The 6,270-nt window shown below is 44.9% G+C and overlaps 1 protein-coding gene across 1 annotated transcript in view; it reads left to right on the top strand.

Annotated features, from left to right (window-relative positions):
- Positions 1-5,899: 5,899 nt before the first annotated feature.
- The window catches only part of LOC308185127 (leukemia inhibitory factor receptor-like), a 91,181-nt gene continuing 90,810 nt past the window's right edge, over positions 5,900-6,270 (top strand). Inside the window, exon 1 of the mRNA XM_080572869.1 lies at positions 5,900-6,108. The gene's annotated coding sequence lies outside the window, so the exon portion shown is untranslated. The remainder of the gene's footprint in view (positions 6,109-6,270) is intronic.

Here is a 6,270-nt window from a genome sequence, read left to right as displayed (position 1 = left end):
TGAAAAGAGACCAGCTCCATCCTCTCCACACCCTCCCCTCAGATATTTATACACATTAATGAGGTCTCCCCTCAGTGTTCTCTTTTCCAGGCTAAACAGGCCCAGCTCTCTGCCTGTTCTCATAAGACAGGTGCTCCAGTCCTCTCATCATCTTAGTAGCCCTCCTCTGGACTCGCTCCAGTGGTTCTATGTCCCTCTTGTGCTGGGGAGCCCAGAACTGGACACAATACTCCAGGTATGGCCTCACGAAGGCTGAGTAGAGGGGGAGGATCACCTCCCTTGAGCTGCTGGCAACACTTTTCTGAATGCAGCCCAGGATACCGTTGGCCTTCTTGGCCACAAGGGCACATTGCTGGCTCATGGTCAGCCTGCTGACCACCAGGACTCCCAGGTCTCTCTCTGCAGAGCTGCTCTCCAGCAGGTCAGCCCCCAGCTGTACTGGTGCTTGGGGTTGTTCCTCCCTAGGTGCAGGACCCTGCGCTTGCCCTTGTTGAACTTCAGGAGGTTCCTCTCAGTCCTACCTTCCAGGTTGTCGAGGTCCCTCTGAATGGCAGCACAGCCCTCTGGGGTATCAGCCACTCCTCCCAGCTTTGTGTTGTCAGCAAACTTGCTGAGGGTGCACTCTGCCCTCACCCAGTTACCGAGTCCCATGATAAATTCCCATCCCCCAGATGACTTCCATCTGTGTTGCTTTTTAGGATTTTTATTTTTTCCTTAAATGCGGGGCCTGGCCTGGTGGCTTCTGTGGTCGCCAGCCCCCGGCTCCTCCTGCTGGACCCTATGCAGCCATGACGTGTCCCCGGCGTTGGTGTTTAGTGGGGACCGGGGCCGTCTGCGCCCGTCTTGCTCTCAGTGCCACGAGAAGCTTCGGATGAGCTGTCGTGGCATGGAGGGGCTGCGCTCCCTGCGCCTGGGCGAGACGCTGCAGGACCGGTAGCTGGAGGGGCTCCTCCGCTGCTGCTGCTGCCGTCGCCCTGGCCCCCCATTGCGTTGGGCCCTTCCCCGGGGCCGGCGAGCCCAGGCGTCCCACACGGAGCGTGGCACCAGCCTCACGATGGCTAGGATGGGCCACTGGCAGAGTGGGCAGGAGGCTCTGTGGGCAGCCCACGGCTGGATACACTCCGTGCAGAAGGAGTGCCTGCAGGGGTCCAGCCGAGCTGCGTCAGCCAGCGGGCCCAGGCAGATGGTGCATGACTCTTCTCTGGGTGCCTCCACTCGCAGCTCCTGGCGTGGCTGGCTCATGGTGCCTGCCTCTGTCCTGGTGGCGAGATGCTTGTCCTCTGCGGGACGCTGCTCTGATGACAAGCAGGTATCAAGCACCTCCGGTCCTCAGCACCTCCCTTGCGGGTCGCTGGCAGAATCTCAGAGAGCCGCAGCTCTCCAGCAGTACCTTGATGCCTTATGCTCCACCAGGAAGACCTTAATGCCTTGCCTGCAACCAGAGGGATCTCAACATCTTACGTGGCACCAGAAGGACGTTGACATTTTGTGTTCCACCAGAAGGACCGGGGTGCTTCACCTGTCACCAGAAGGACCTCGCATCTCTCGTGTCACAGGAAGGACCTTGACGTCTCATGTGCCACCAGAACGACCGCGATGTCGTGCCTTCCACCAGCAACACCTCCAACTCTCACACTCCAGCAGTAGGATCTCGACCTCTCGAGTGCCACCAGCTGGACTGGACGCAGGCTGGATGCTCAGGGCACTTACGGCCAGCTGCCTTTTGTGAGGCCATAGGGTGACAGCAACTCTCTGGTGACATCACAAGGCCCTTGGGGTGCCCCTGGTGGCAGCACTTAGGGAATTAACGTGACTGTTGTGAGAAAATGCTGACGTGAAATGGGTTCTCCACACTGACAGGAGCAATGTCTGCCAGGCTGGGGTCCAGGCCAGGAGCTTGGCCTTCGTCCTGGGAACTGTGCCTGGGAGCCAGGGACATCCTTGATGTGCAGCTGGACACATGAGCATGGGAGATGCCCTGAAGAGACCGTCGAGGAGGACACAACAAGAAACCGGGGAACAACTTATCGTCTGGGAAGGAGAAAAAGAGCCTGGGCATGAGGAGGTTGGACTGAGAAAGTGGGAACATGCATGAGAAATCAAGAGCTGTTTAAAGAATGTCAGGAGCATCAGCCCTCTGGGGTACCAGCCACTCCCCCACAATACTAATGCTTACAAAGTTATATGCAAACAAAATCATGCTCCCAAAATCTTTGAAATTCAGAGAAAGGGAAAATGGTCTTTCATTGCATTTTTTTCCTTTGAGCTCTTATTTTCTTCAGCTTGTCTATGATGCAGTGTTACTTGTGCTTCTTCTGAAGAGAATCAGCTTCATTGTAAAGGCCGTGACTGAGTACTTTCATGTCCACCTTCCTCAGAGCATGCAGTAAAACTAGAACATGCATTATCTGTGACCAGTTGTAACATCTCTATTTCTGAAACAGCTTTTGACTTGAGCCTCCATCCAAATATTTGTTGATTGAAGTGCCTTCTTGCATGACCTATGACTGATCAAGCATGAACAGTAAGTAATACATCAGATCAGCTTAATGCACTGAAAACAATGGTGTGGTCTAAGAACAACGTAATAAGGGCACAGAGAAAGAAATGTTTTCTTTTGCTACTGAAAATGAATTGTCTTCCAATAATGTCAGTATGAGAGTGAACAGAAGCTGAAAAGAAAGCAAAGAGAGCAGCAGTGAGTAAAGCTGCTGCAAAAAAAAAAAAAAAAAAAAAAGCTAAGCAAAAATTCTATTATACAAAAATTACATTATACTTTTATTACATTAAAATTACATTATAGTTCCATTATATAAGTGCTTATGATACACAAATTTTAAATATTATAAATATTATACGTACTATATGTAAAACACATACTCAAGCAGATAATGGGTTTTGTTATTCATGATCACTGAACTGTGTCTTGCCTTGGGTTGCCCTCACCAAATCTGATCCTGATCCTGACCTGTGGATTTACGTCCTGGCTTGACCTCAGACTTGCTGTATCACCAAGAACTTGCCTGATGATATGTGTCCTTTGTTGAGCTTTGCTACCATCTCTGATCTGCCATGGTCACCTTTCTTTGACACTGTGTGGTCTGGGCCCTGGCTGAGGACACCCCTCCCCTTCCACCCTTGTTGTTATGCTCAGCTCCAATCTCCCCATGCTTTAGGGCGCTGCCACCCTCAGCCGTACCATAAAAAATGTCCCCAAAGCACAGTTACCACTGTTGCTTTTCCAGATGACTCTGTTCAGATTACAGCAAAGCTTAAAATATTTATATTTCAGAGGCCCTTTAAAAGGATGTGATATCAATTTCCTCTCTGTCTATTGTACTGTAGAGACTTTACTTACTGTGGTATATTTACATGTTTGGTTATGTATGTAGCATTTTTGGTGCTCTGTGACAAATTTACCCTGAGAATAGATCAAAATGACCAAAATCAGATCCAAAGTGACATCTGAATTCAGCTCCCCAGAATGTATTATGCTCCAATTATGCTCTCAACCACAGGTTGAGATCCAAACTGGAAGCTACTACTGGCATCTGATCTCAAAGGACGTACATACATATGTGTGCATGCATCATACAATGCAGCACCATGCAGAATACTTCTGCCTTCTTAGTAGTTCTTTCGGAGCTAAAACCAATGCATCCCAACTCTCAGTCCGAGAACCTGTCTAGGAGACACTAAAATAGCAAATCTGTTTCCTGAAATGTTTTTGTGTAGGCTTAATGTATCAGCTCAATGGAGCTAGCTCAGCTCTTTAGCAGAGGTTGTGTTGTGCAGACTTGAAATCCTAACTCTCCCCTTTTACCACGGGATGTACGTGTCAGGTTAGTATGTCATCATGAAGATCTCTCTAGCCAGATATCTTGAGACATGTGTTTACCAAAGACAGTCACAGGGAGGACTTGCTTGCTGAGGTGTGTGTTCTTTGCTAACAGATCTGCTGTAGAGATTTGTATGTGAATGACAACTTCCTGCATTGACGAGTAGCCACCGTAGATACTCACAGAAATGAAAATTTCTTTCATTTCTCCCAAAGAATGTAGACACGTTTCGTCTAGACACAATTTCATCTTTCTTTAGGTTAAAAGTTAGATCTGTTAATGGTAAAAGATTTCCAAAACCTCCTGCAAGAAAGGGAAGTTAAATAGTTAAACCAGAGGCCAGAGCAAAACAAAATCCAGATTAGCAGTGTCTTTAAGAATGACTGAAAGAATAGAGATCTTCTCAAGTTTTATTAGATCCAAAACAAACTCCATACAGTTTGTAAAAGAGAAAGAGGGAGAAAGAGAGAGAGAAAGAGAGAGAGAGAGAAAGAGAGAGAGAGAGAGACAGAGAGACAGAGAGAGAGAGAGAGAGAGAGAGAGAGAGAGAGAGAGAGAGAGAGAGAAAAGAAATTGATTCCATTAAAGTCTGTGTCATTCCACATTCCACAAGAGATTGTGCTTCAAGTTTAATCAAGCTACAAAATTATGGTCCTATGGAAGTACCCAAATAAATGCATGCCAAGTAGTCAATTTTTTATACACACATCCTTAGCCAAAATTGGCATTATTAAGGAAGTTACTCAAATGTAAATACTTAAATATATCAAGAAGTTGGGATTTGGTTGTAAATTTTCCACATATGAATAAAATTTTATTTTTATTTTTTCCCAAAATATAGCCACGTGTGTGTGTGTATATATACAATAATGCGGCGATGTTCTTACAGTCAGATTCCAACATCTGTAGTCATTCCTACATCTGTGATACCAAGAACTGTGCTTGCAGGGTGGTACAAGTTGTTCAGTTCAGAACAGGAATATGAAATTGGAGGGAGTCTACTGGCAAGTGGCTGAGCAAGCTACTGTCTGTTCTTGAAAAAGAAATTATGATACAGAAGCATGACAACATAGCTATTACCTTTGAACAGGGGAGAAAAAGTTTGCCTACTCCCTGAATAGTGTGTGACTATAATGGAAACATTCAAGTTTGAGTCTGAAAGCTGTGGAAACACAAAGTCATCACAAAATAAATAAAGAAATATAAATACACACATTCCCACACATGCAAGCAGAACACAGAAAAATAATAATAAAAAAAATACAATAAACACTGAGTTCAGTTTATTTACTCAGTTGTGAATGAAAGCCAATGTCACAATTAAGGACAACAGGGGCCTTGGATTGTTTTTCAAATAGGTGAGGTAGTCTTTTGGTTAAAATTAGAAGAGAAGTATTGGTTTAAGACCATGTGCCTCAAGAAATGAGCCAGACTTTCAGAGTGCTTATGCCCCACTTAAATTTTACTTAAGCCTGAGGCCTTCATTAAGCCCTTAATTTTACAGGCTTTACTGGAGGCTTCTAAACTTCTAAAGTATTTGAGTCTAGTAATTATCCAGAGACATTTGGGTCAATAGCAGTTTTATGGATTTCCCAAGCTTGAGGTCATGTCCTTAATGAGAGCAATTTAGAACCTAGGTACATATGCACAATAAATATAATATATATATATATAATGCATGTATTTCTCTAGAACAAAGCTATATATTATATACAGCTTTTCCCTGTCTACTAAACATTAGTAAAGATGCTTAAGTATACCACATCCTTTTTTTTTTTCTTCCTTTTTTTTTTTTTCTCCAAAGTGCTAAGGCAACCTATTTCAGATATGAACAATCACATTTCTGCAAGTTAACTATTACACAGTGAGTTATTAACTTTAAACACCCTTCATTCCTGAAAGCTAAGTGGTAGAAACATTTTAAGTTGGGGCAACTCCTCTTACATAAGAGAGTCTTTCTGCCAAGTAATTACCTCAGTTGGTCTTTACGTTGTAGGTGAGTGTTTGTACAGAGATTTCCACTCCTCATGAAACAAAGAGCTACAGGAGAGTTCACATGCTCAGTATATGGCACAAACAGGACCAAAGCAGACTTGTGCTTGGTAAAACTGAAGAAAAACCTCTCCAAAAAGTACAGAGAAAAGGAGAACATATGCTGAACTGTAATCCTGTCTCCTGTGGAGTCCTTCTCACTGCTGCTGCTTCCAGCAAAACCAGAGATATCTTGACACCTTGCAGAAGCTCGGGAACACCTGGCTGGCTCTCAAGGGTAAGTCCAAACTTGTCTATGAGCTCATTAGAAAAGCACTAGTATATTTTTCCACCTGACTTTTCAGTTTACCTAGAGAGGCTTTGGTCAGCACACTTTCTGCTTCTCAGAAATTCCACCAGACAAATGCTTGGCTTGAAATTTAAAGTGCCAAGTTAAGCA

The sequence above is a fragment of the Anser brachyrhynchus genome (assembly GCF_964034855.1).
Source record: "Anser brachyrhynchus genome assembly, chromosome: Z".
NCBI lineage: Eukaryota > Metazoa > Chordata > Aves > Anseriformes > Anatidae > Anser > Anser brachyrhynchus.
This window is presented reverse-complemented; position numbering and strand designations above follow the sequence as displayed.